This window comes from Coturnix japonica, chromosome 3, assembly GCF_054131305.1.
Source record: "Coturnix japonica strain WE chromosome 3, WE-NBRP24, whole genome shotgun sequence".
NCBI lineage: Eukaryota > Metazoa > Chordata > Aves > Galliformes > Phasianidae > Coturnix > Coturnix japonica.
Genome location: NC_140665.1, coordinates 28313969 through 28325656, shown reverse-complemented (window position 1 = coordinate 28325656; position 11688 = coordinate 28313969). Strand labels below are relative to the sequence as shown.

At 38.4% G+C, this 11688-nt stretch overlaps 1 protein-coding gene across 1 annotated transcript in view; it reads left to right on the top strand.

The window, feature by feature from the left end:
- The window catches only part of LOC107311126 (uncharacterized), a 279286-nt gene that overhangs the window by 257431 nt on the left and 10167 nt on the right, over positions 1-11688 (top strand). Inside the window, exons 9-10 of the mRNA XM_085541221.1 lie at positions 133-371; positions 3597-3802. The gene's annotated coding sequence lies outside the window, so the exon portion shown is untranslated. The remainder of the gene's footprint in view (positions 1-132; positions 372-3596; positions 3803-11688) is intronic.

Genomic DNA, 11688 nt, shown 5'->3' with positions numbered 1-11688 from the left:
TTCTTATTTTTTATAAATTTCTTTTATCTTACCCCATAAGAGTCTCTGAGTATATGAAAAGAAAATGACAGTTTTCTGTTTATAACAAACACAGCATTAATGTGCATCTTTCTCTTCTGCATTTTCTTTCAGATCTTCCAGCATGCAGAACAGGTTTTCTGCTAATTCATTTAACGCTGCTCTTGCAAACACTCTTTGAACACCAGATAGAAGAGGAAAATATGTAAGCATAAAAGTGTGGAAGCATTTCCTACACTATGATTTGGAAGGAGAAAGCAGGCAGTTCCAGAATTGCAGAAGGGTTACTTCTGTTTGTTGCAATGTTATGGTGGCTGAGCAAAGGGCTCCTGGGATCCTTATGCTGCTCAGAGGTAAAACTGGGGGCCAGGTCATGTGTACCCTTTTCACTAGAGTAAATTAATTGGATTAAAAATATTCCTAAATTTTCCTACTTCCTTTCAGTTCTTCAGGTCATCTGATGCCTTATTATGTTCTAATTCCCAATATCCAAGAGTTAAAGTGGCCATTTCTATGTCTGAGCTTCTATCTTCTGTGTTTTGCCTTGTAGGATTAGAAAACCAACAAATTCTGCTTAATTTGGAATCACTGTCCTCATATATGGCAAATACTTCTCATTCACTTTCTCTCTCAGTGGTTTTTCTGAAGGCTTATTTTCTCTCTTGCTTCAGGCTGTGATGATTGATTCATAATGCACAGAGCTGTGCTTTGCAAGGTCAATGTCAGCAATGTTGCTACTGTGTGCGTAGTTTATAATCCCAACATACATTTAAAACTTTGAGCACAGGAGGATGTAGTGTCTGTTAATTGGAAATCTCCAGGGCTCTGTGGTTTTCTTGTGTTTTGTTGTTGTTGTTTTGGTTTGGTTTTTTTTGCAACGTGCTGTTAAAAAAACAAGCACACTTCTGTTAGCTGAGAGGTGGGTCTTATTTAATTACACCCTCATCATGGATTATGGTCTGCTCAGTTTAGCTGGCTTGTGATTGATGACAACTGAGTGTTTTTGATAGGAGTAGAAACACCCTTATGTCTTCTCCATACTCTGTAAGTCCAGCAAAAGAAATCTGGGAAAATGCATTTGAAGAACTGGAATGCTTTTGAAGTAACATGGAAGAAAAGCTGCATGATCTTGGATCTCAGTCATGGGATTGTTTTCAGCTCTCTGTGAACAGGGTTCAACTGACAGAATACAAAATACTTATACATCAGAGAACTTGCCTAAGCCATTGAATTTGTGTTCCCCTTCTAAGTCAAGTGGAATTTTGCATTCCATGAAGTGCTTGAGAACTTAATCATTCACTGCGGTCAAAATAATTTAATTCAATTTTGTTCTCCTGACTTACTAATGAATGGCCACCTCTCTAATGATATGATGGGGGAAAAGATCTGAATTGCTCAGAAGAATAGCACACCTTTGCCACTTAGTTTACAAAGAATGATAGTAAATCTGGTGAGCTGAGCTCAGTAGTGGGTGAAAAAGCCCATCCCAGTGAGGGAAAGTACTGCATAAAGCAGAATATTCATCAAGGTGAGAAGACGATCTCCAATTTCCCTTGAGAATTAGAGAAACTCTGTTTCAGTGACACATGTAGGCAGAATTTTCTGTATTATGTATTCCAGTTGGTTTGCCTTGGACATACTGAAAAAGAGAAGAAGATAAGGATGCTTCAAAGTAGAGGCAATCTGACAAAATGGATGGCGTGGGAACATTAACAGAAGAAAAGGAATAGCCTGGCAAAAAAAAAGCAGATTGTCTGTATATGAAGAGATACCTTCATATTTGAAGGTCTTGTGCAGATGGTTGAGGTGAAGTAAGAAAAGTAAAACAGTTGAATGGGAAAGGAAAAAGTTTACACTTCAAAGAGATGGTTCAGTGTTGTCACATTGTAACAAGATTCTCTTCAGAAGTGCAGTTCCATTAGAGCTGATTTCAGCTCGACAATTTGATTTTAAGTGTGGAAATGAAAATGACAAATATTTTTTCCAGTTTTCATTTTGTTTTTAACAAGTAGAGTTGTAAAATACACTTGAATTTAATTCTGGAGGAGAGAAAATATGACACTTTTGTCAATTTAATTTAATTGAAAATACAAACATTTGTTGTTTGGAAACTTTGGAAGCCAAAGTACAGCATTTTCTTAGTTGTAAACAGTGTACTTGGTAGGGTATTTTTGATTTTGGTTTTGGTTTTGGTTTTTCTAGATTCCGGAATAGAGAAATATCTAGCCAGAACACATTCTGTTCTTATGCAGTGACTTAGCTGCCGTAATCACTGTGAAGCACTTCCATTTGCTGCTTTGCTTCCTGACTTTGCTCACAGCTCGCTGCAGCTGTTCACTCTGGCTCTTGTGGCAGGGCTTTCTAGAGCTTTCAGGGCAATATATTTCCCTTGTTGTTTTCTGCTGTTGGTTTATCATGGTTTTCCTCACAGCCTTGCACCTGCAAGCGCATATACTGACTGTATGGATGACTCATGGGATACATTTGCCGTGTATATTGGGAGTCACCCTTTCTTGCCCCTTTCCTATACTTCATCTTCTGTCTTTTAGTTTACATTAATGGAGCTAAAACTTAGAGCACAGGAGAGGTCTTCTAGATACCTGTTTTAGTGATATTCAATTACAAAACATTAGCACCAGTCCATGCGTAATGCTTATACCCATCTAAACATGATTCTGTTGGCACAAAATGCATCATGAATGGAAACAACCCACAGGATCTTGGGCAAATCTTGATGGAAAGTATACAGTGCTCGCAGACAAGAATGGCAATGGTTTAATCACCATCACCGTCACAATCTGCTATGCTAGAGAGACCACAGAGAGGAATGTTGTCCTGGTGATGACCCCCAGCTATCCACAGAGACAGCTTTGTCTTGACTTGTTTTTTCTCTCTTTCTTCCTTTTCCTTTTATTTGTAATGCTTTTTGGAACTTTGAAGTTGATACATGCCTTCACCTCCTGAACCCACTAATAAATCTTTATTTATTAATAATCCTATATCTCAATATCCTGTATGCAACATTTTTTCAGAGAGACTGTACTAGTAAAGGTTGACTTACTTTAAATGTGATTTATAGCAAGGCAGATTTACTTTGAGTAAGACGAGCACGTCTGTCAAATTCTTCCTGACTTTTCTTCCTTCAGGATATAATGGGAAGCCAAGAATGTCTGTCTCTTTATGTGGATTGTGTCATGCATTCCTGTTGTTCTCCCCCTACACCATGAATTTCAACTTGAGAGGAGAACTGGGCAAATCTGCACAGTAAAAGCTTCAAGTGCCAATAGGTAGCTTGCCAGGATAGATCAAAGCTGACATGGAGAGCCAAAAAAGCAAGCTGTTTCTTACCTTCTACCCATATCCGCCTGCTTCTTCACATATGTTTCTGTATTACTTTCACTTTTAAACATCTTTTGCATAAAGTAGTCCACTGTCAAAGGTCCTTCGACAGTGTTAATGAATTCCCTGAATAATATGGAGTATATATGACCAGCAGAATGTGTTGAAAAGAATGCACTGATTGTTGGTGAGACAGATTTTGGGTTGCGCCAGCAATAATTTCACCATTCTTGTTGCAGGTGGCCACCCAGAGAGATTGTGACCCATTTATGAGAGACTGCATCATCTTTAATTCTTCAAGTAACACTCTTATGTGCTGCTGGTATAGTGGGAAGGATTAATCAGCTGCTTGAAGTGCATCTATCTTTCTGCGCAATGGCTACAGAGGTAGTCTACATGACTGATATACATTAGACACTTCAGTTTTAGATGGCTAAAAGAGGAGGTAAGATGGATCTGAGTCTAAGTGCTCTGCTCCTCTGTATCTTATACTTTTCCTAAACATTACTCTATCTCTGTCTTCATCTAAAGATCATGTAGCAGCACTGTGTCCTGTCAAAGCATTTCCTTCTGCTCTTCCTGAGAACAGTAGTATTTTTTCATCACTTTTCATAAGTGTAGAATCAAGTCTAATGCCTCTTGTTGTCTGGTACAAATGCATGTATTAAATAGGAAAGACAGATGCTGCTATCTCAGAGGCAGAGCATACTAAAGGACTCTTAGCCTGTGGATCTCCCTGTCCTTCTCTTGGCTGCCAGCTTCCCTCCCCACCTGGCTGTGCAGGAGATCACACAGGGTAATTATGGAGGTTTGTTTCTTTCCTCTTCTTAACCTAACCAAGAATTGATCACTCTTAAAAACTAAGTTACCACCCAGGGAATGGAAATAGAGCTGCATTTTTCTCCTGATTGGGTACACCTCATTAGGTCTGTGACAGCCTTTGGCTGGACTCCCTACCAGGGGTAATTGGTAGTGACAACAGTATCATTTTGCCACCTACCAGTCAGCATTCAGAGGAACAGCGAGATCAGAAACAACAAGCAGGAGGAGATGAATCAAAAGATTACAAAGATATCACAAGATTAGTAATTAAGGAAGACCTCCAGAAAGGACTGTCTTAATTTTTTTAAGAGGTGTTGAGAGCAGTCATCTGTCTTAAGCAGAAGATGACTGAGTGTATCACTATGAAGTGCCAGTTAATGGAATTAGTAGCAGACCGTGGAAACTTTCAATCTTGGCCACAAATAGAGCTCAATAGAAAAGACAAGGCAATCTTCCCTTTATTTTCCTCTTATCTATTAGCCAGAAGTTCTTGCATGTGTAGTGTTTCTTGTTTCTGTTTTTGTTTTTTTTTCTTTTTTTCCCCCTGTAAATAAACTCCAGTAAGTTGCTTACTGGTGATTTCAGCTAGGCCTGTGAGACCTTGATGGATAGGGTTTATTGTGAAACTGAAGAAGAGGACTATATTTAGCTTATAATGACAGAGACACTGTGAAACTGCTGTTAAAATTGTCAGAGATGATATAGCAAGGCTAGACAGACATTGCTCTGATCCAGTCTGAAGTCTGCTTTATTCTGTAAGCAATATCATTTGACCTTATCTGTCCTACTTACAGATGATCTTGACGCCATGTATGCAATTAAAATATCATGGGCAAATCATTCATTCCTTTTTAATAGAAATATGAGAAATATTTTCAAAAACTTCCTTGCTTGATTTACAAGTAGAGATCATGAACATGAATAGAATCAGAAATGCTTTGATGATTGTTTTCAGGATTACTCAGGATTATTCTAAGTATTTGACTGGAATATGGCAACAGAATTGTCTGTGTGTTCTGTTATGTGCAGGAAAACCTGTGTAGTACCACCACTGGAGCCCATACAGAAATAAAATAAGACAGTGTCTGCCACAAGAATAATAAAGGTATTTGCCTGCACAGATTTGCACTGGTGTAATTATGTTATACAAAGAGAAGCTCAATGTGTGGACCAGCCAAAACAAATTAAATATATCGTTTCTATTAAGCATTTCAGCATAAACAAACCAAATAGCACAGCACGTTGTCTGCCAAAAGATGCTGTGTGTCTGACAAAAGGGCATATAATTTTTTTTTTTTAAATAATAATTAAAAAAAAAAGTCATGTCAGTGATGTGCTCTACAGATGTCTTTATCAATAATGAGTAGGAAGGGAATTTCTCGCTCTATGAAAATCAGATACTGAAAAAAATAGTGTTCCTTTCCAACTGAGATGCAAATTAAAACTGTTCTTTAGTTTACACTTAGTTCTTGAATTGTATTCAATTTCATAACAACAACAAATAGAAAACTGTATGTCTTATTTCTGAAAAGCTGAAATGCTCTTTTGACAGTTCTGCAATATTTTCCTAAATAATTGTGTAAAAAAGCTCAGGCAGAATGGCCGTCTCATAGAATTTTTTTTATTTTATTTTATTGTTCAGTATTTTCTGAAAAGAAATGTCAAAAAAAAAAAAATCCTTGTTTTTGTCAATAAAATATTTATCTCCAAGAATACATCTGCAATAATTCCACTGTCTGTAATTGCTTGTAGTTTTCACTCCTGTAAAAGAGGCCAATATCATGTTGCTTAAAATTTCCTTGAAGCTGTGCCTATCACTAAACCTTGCTGGTAGAACATTGATATAACTTCACTGATAAATGTTTCTTTTTGTCCAGAGAGTTATAAGTAAAGATGTTTTTCCTTCTTTCTTTCTCCCTAGTTTTTCTATCTCCCCCTTTTTATTGCAATTTGTTTCAACCTTACTTTATTCTCTTCCATGACACTGGGGTCACATTTCCCCTTCCTTTGCTCCTATTGATTTTTAAATAATTGAACTAGGGGTGGTGTCTTGGTTTCATGCAAAAGAGGGGAAGGGGAGAAGGAGGGCAAAGGCCCCTTTCATCCTCCCATCTGCCTGTCAGAGGACAGCCTGTTGAATAATGTCATGATATGGAATACTAATAAAACCAGGGCATGCAGAAATACCATAGAAAAGTGTCTTCAGTATATTATTTGAAGAAGTAGGTACAAGGCTGTCTTCACTTGGGAATGTCTTTTTATGAAGCATGAGTTCAACATATCTGTGTAAAATATATCTTGCTTGATCTTTCCCTTATGCATTCTGCTGTGCTTTGTTCACTGAAATGGGCTTCTTTAAGGCAGAACTAGTAGCTGCTTTGAAAAAGAGCAACTGAAGACTACCCCCACCAAAAGGGCATTTTGTAGGCATAAAACTGTAAGTGAGCACATCTACTGCCACCAGCTGCCCTCTCTGACTTGGCTGATGGTGGGTAAGCATAGCTGGATTCAGGGCAGCATCTCAGGGGGCAACTTGTGGGCAGAAATACAGCAAATTAAGGATAAGCTGGACAAAAAGTACATGGTCCTGAAACTGTCTTAATAATAGGCTGGCTCTACACTTTTAATTTTTGTTGCAGCCTTGCAAGACAAACACCTAGAGAAGAAGGAAATGGTTATTTGTATCTTTTGAGGAGTGGTGGTCTTCAGATTTTCCCTAGTCCTTCCCCTTACGTGCCTTTTCACTCCACAAAGTGATTATGAATGATCACAAAGTGATTGTGTTTTCCCTGCCTGTGACTTTCTTTGCCTGCAGAGAATCTCACATGGAGCCTTTGCTGCCTGCCCTGTCTTATTTTGTTCTGTACTGAGGCTATCAAAACAAAGACCTGCCAAAGTGCAACCCCTCATTTATAGGGTTGTGTTCTTTTACCTGGCTTTGGAAGCTCTTGTTAACTACCTTCCCTTGAATGTGAGAAAGGCAGCCCTTGCCTCTAAGCCTTATTTCACATGGATAAACCTGTGTTGCACAAACAGGCAGAAGGGATTTGCTCATGCTGTGCCTTTAATCCCATCTAATTCAGAGCAGATGGCTCTGAAAGCTGTGCAGGAGGGAACCCAAAGCATGAGCCTGTTCATCCCCACACTGGGGTCTGCTTGTCTTCAGCAGGGTATTCCCAGCTACCCACACAGGAGCCTGATCTTCAATGTCCCACACTTGTAGGAGACCAGAGTGTCTTTTCGCTGGCCTGCCTCAGCTCATTATTCATAATATTCTGCAAGAGTTTAGTTAACCTTAAACCTTCCTTTGTCACATAAAATCCTGTGACACCACTGTGGAGGAGGAATGCAATCCAGTTAATGGTTTTTACAAGCAGTGAGCATTCAGTGAGGTGAGGAGATGCAGGTGCAGCCTATGATACTTGACTGATAGGTGATGAACTGAGATCAAGGAGTGATGGGTTTACTGTTTACCTCTTCCAGAATTGGGTTAAGTATACCTTTTGAAAATACGCAGTGACGGACTTCTCTAGCAGCCCTGAGAAGGACTGGTTGCCCTAGGGTACCTCATGTGGCCTGTGGTTTCAGTATCCTTCAGCTGGCTCCTACTTCTTCTAGATGCTGTAAAATACAAAGGCAACAGGCTGTTGCAAGCTGGGCTTTATTCTGAAGAAAGGAAGGATAGATGTGGTGTCCTTATGGTAGATAAGAATGAACAGTATCGAGTTTTTAAAAATTGCAAGCTCCACTTTGTTCAGTCCAATCACAAGATGTTATGATGCTAAGATGATAAAGTCAGCATTTGAATTACCTTCAGATTTTCAAATTTAGTTGAGGGGTAAAAACTTCTTTTTTTAATGGAAGCTGACAATCTGTTATAATAAGTATCGGACCTTTATAAAAGACAGCAAATATAGCAAACTCATGATAAGAATTACTGATACTGAATCCATTTCTTGCCCTGAGGTACACTGAGTAACAGTTCATAGAATTTTTAAGCCAGCAAGAGGAGCTGAAGATACTATCATTATTTACCCAAATGAAATGAATTATGCTTTTACTAAAGCTTTTTTAGCTAGACATCAGGACTTACAGTTCAGTGAATTCAGCTTAGGTATTTATACAAGTCCCATCAATCTGGTATCCGAATAGCCTGTAAAATTAAAGAGTTTCAAGGTGACTGCCCCTTGGCATTAATTAAAGTAGCCTTTCCTTTCCATGAAGATCAGACTATCCTGTTTTACATATGAATTCACACTTTTAAGTCTGTTACTCATGGTTCGACAGCATTGGAAGATTATGGTATGACCACCTTCAAAGAAATAATGCTTGAACCTCAAATCAGGGTGGTTTGTGATTTTGGTCTTTACTTATTCAGGGTAAGATAAAATATTCTACAAAATTTAAGATCATTTATGATTTCTTTCTTTTGCTCCAGCAGTAGTCAAAAAACTAGAGGTACAGTGTAGGTTGTTTAGGCTTTCTATATCTGCAGCATCAAGGACATGAAAAATGAGTCCAGGAGACACATGAACAGTGAGAAGTTTAAAGCATTAAAGAGAGACTACATGAATTATCCACTGGATTTGAAAAGTGAAATCAATGGTCTGGATACCTTTGTAAATCTTATTTATTTGTCTTTGGTTTAATTGCTTAGATACCTTTGTAAACATCCTATCTGTCCTAATGAGGCAATAACCACAATGTGAAGTAAGAAAATAACATGAATAACATATGATCTGAGAGTCCCTCCAGTTATCATGGGCTCCTTGATTCATGAACCAGATCTCACTTTTCTGGATAATCTAAACACACTGGATTCAATATTATGTAACCATATTATAGCATCATACGATCAACAAATGTACAATTAGCAGAGTGGTGTGGCTAGTCTGATATTTTACAGGTCATATAACTAGAAGGATTATCATAGCAGAAAGAGATAATAAAAAAATAAATAAATAAATGGAAGTACTTGCCCACGTCCTAGGCTCACAGAAAACCTCTAAAGGGAAAGTTCTCCATCAGCGACCTTGATCATTTTTTTGTTTCTTTAGTGCAGAAAAATTAGAATGCTATGGAAATAGTTTAGCAGACCGAGCAGCATTGGAGGTAGACATAATTACTACAAATGTTTGAATATATATAGTTTTATTTATCAAAGTTGGTTTTATTTGGGACACGTCTGAATTGCCTATATATTTTCATAAACAAGGAAAGACAAAGCTGTCTGGTCACCAAACAGTCAGTGCTGGGCAGAGAATACTTACTCCTACATGAATACCTACCAGAAATAAGCAGCACAGTAAATCGAAACTATTTCTATGTCTCTGTATAAACAAAGAGAAAGAGAAGGGGAGAGAGTTCAATGGAGGTGATGGTGTGCATCACTTCCATGATTTCTTACTGTAAATTATAGGAAATACCTGCAGAAACCCACTGAAGTCTCTCTCTTGCTGTCAGTGTTCTGAGGGCCGTGTTTCAATTTCATCTTCTGACAACACTGGCACCACACAGTAGTCAGACGTGGATGGGGGCAGTTGTATTTTGCCTTAGTTCCTGAAATCTGTACACTCTGTGTTGCAATAGTTGCTTGGGTACATGTCCTACATGGACACTACTGAAGAAATGTATTTTCACAGAAGTTAAAAGAAAAACACAACTGTCTTTGCAATCAACTGCACAGCAAAAACCTCTTGTCTTTTTTTCACCTGCATGCCATCCCCTACACAAGGAGAAATTTCCACACAGTCTCTCTCCAGGCTCTCTTTCTACAGGCTCAGTACTGTTCAGCGATCAAGGCCTGGGACCCTGCTATCATAGTTGTGAGAACCCTCAATAAATCAGGAGAGCTACAGGAAAAAAAAAAACACAAAAAAAACGAAAAAAAAACAAAAACCAAAAAACAAACAAACAAAAAAAAAACCACAAAGAGATTATCTCCCAGAAATCTGAGTAGTCTCATACTGCTGTATTTTGTAGAAGATCCTAAAAAGTCAGTGATCTGAATTCATAAAAAGGCTCTAATTCCAGACATGCTTTTTTAAAGTGTTGTAGTTTATCCAGTGATTTTTAAGTACTGGGACCAGAAGTTGAGTCCTGTATGGTGCAAGAGATGGGAAAGAGTTGTAGAAAAGAGACAGTGTCAATAAACATCTAGTGATTTGTTATTCAGTCCTCTCTCAAGAGAAGGAGTTTTCTAGGTCACTGTAATGTTATAACATGATAGAAAACACAGCGATAATAGTGGTGGAGAGTCTTTGACTACAGCAAGTGAAGACAAGTTGAAATGAAGCAGCTACACACAAAGAAATGGGAGGGAAAAAAAAAAAGAAAAACCACCACTTACCTTTGCTTACCTTTAGAAGACCTCAAATAGACAGGGATCTCAAGCAAGATACTCTTGCCCCTACTGCCAACCCTTAAATGAGGTCTGGGATGGCTCCACTCCTTCCAGTCACTCAGGTGCATTGCATTCACCTGAGCTCCCCTGGGTTGGCCCTGCCTTCCCACCAGGTGCTCAATCACTGTTTCAAGCCGCAGTCACCAATATTATTCTTAGGTACCTGAGGTCAGTTTATTCATTTGGGATCAATTGGCAGAAGTCTCCATGAGATTCTACCCATATATGCTGAGAAGTTTCTCTGATGTCTTGTGTTTCTTTGCTATATTTTAAGAGGATTCTACCCTTGAGAGGGCAGTATGGTCTTAAAAAAAAACCCTGGAGTGAGGTAAAACTTGAATACAGTCTAATTCAGGTGTTTTTATAAAGTCTTGTAGACTTCTTTCCAGAAACCATTAGGTCCTAATTGCCTCACTAATGTTATTTCATATTGTAACTGCAGCTCCCCACTCTTGATATTACGGCACCCAGTGGAATGAAAGTAGGCACTTAGCTTTACCATGTGCTCTACTGTAACCTTTTCAGTCTGTGATTATTATTCTGACAATGCACACTTGTTCATTATTACTTAAAGGTGTCATCCCTTCCACCAGGACAACATGCTGCTGTGTAAATTAGAGCCATAACTAACCTGGTTCAGTGCTGAAGCAAATGCCTTTCCTCTGATGAGCTATGAATTAAAGTCTTCTCTTGTCCCTATGGAAGGAGCCTCTCTCCTTCGTTCCTAATAAGGACGATGCTGAGATGGATTTAAAAGGTTCTTTTCTGTGAAAAGGGTTGATCTGTGATAATCTCCTATAACCTGAAGTCTAAGAGCAAACTCAGCACTAGGCCTGGACTGTAAATCCACTTTCTCTTTTCTTTTTCTTTTTTTTTAATTTCAAAACTCTTAAATACAGTCCCTTCCTCTCCTCTTCCATTAGGGACATTAAGGAAATGCCTTTCCAATTAAGATTCAAATTGGATTAATTATTATTAATCTCAGTTCCAGTAATTGCATTCCTTCTTCACTGGTCTTTTAGAAATAATACGCTGTTAGGCTACAAACTGCATATTTGCAATATATGCTACCCTCACAGTTGATATTCTTCCTCTATGAATGCAGC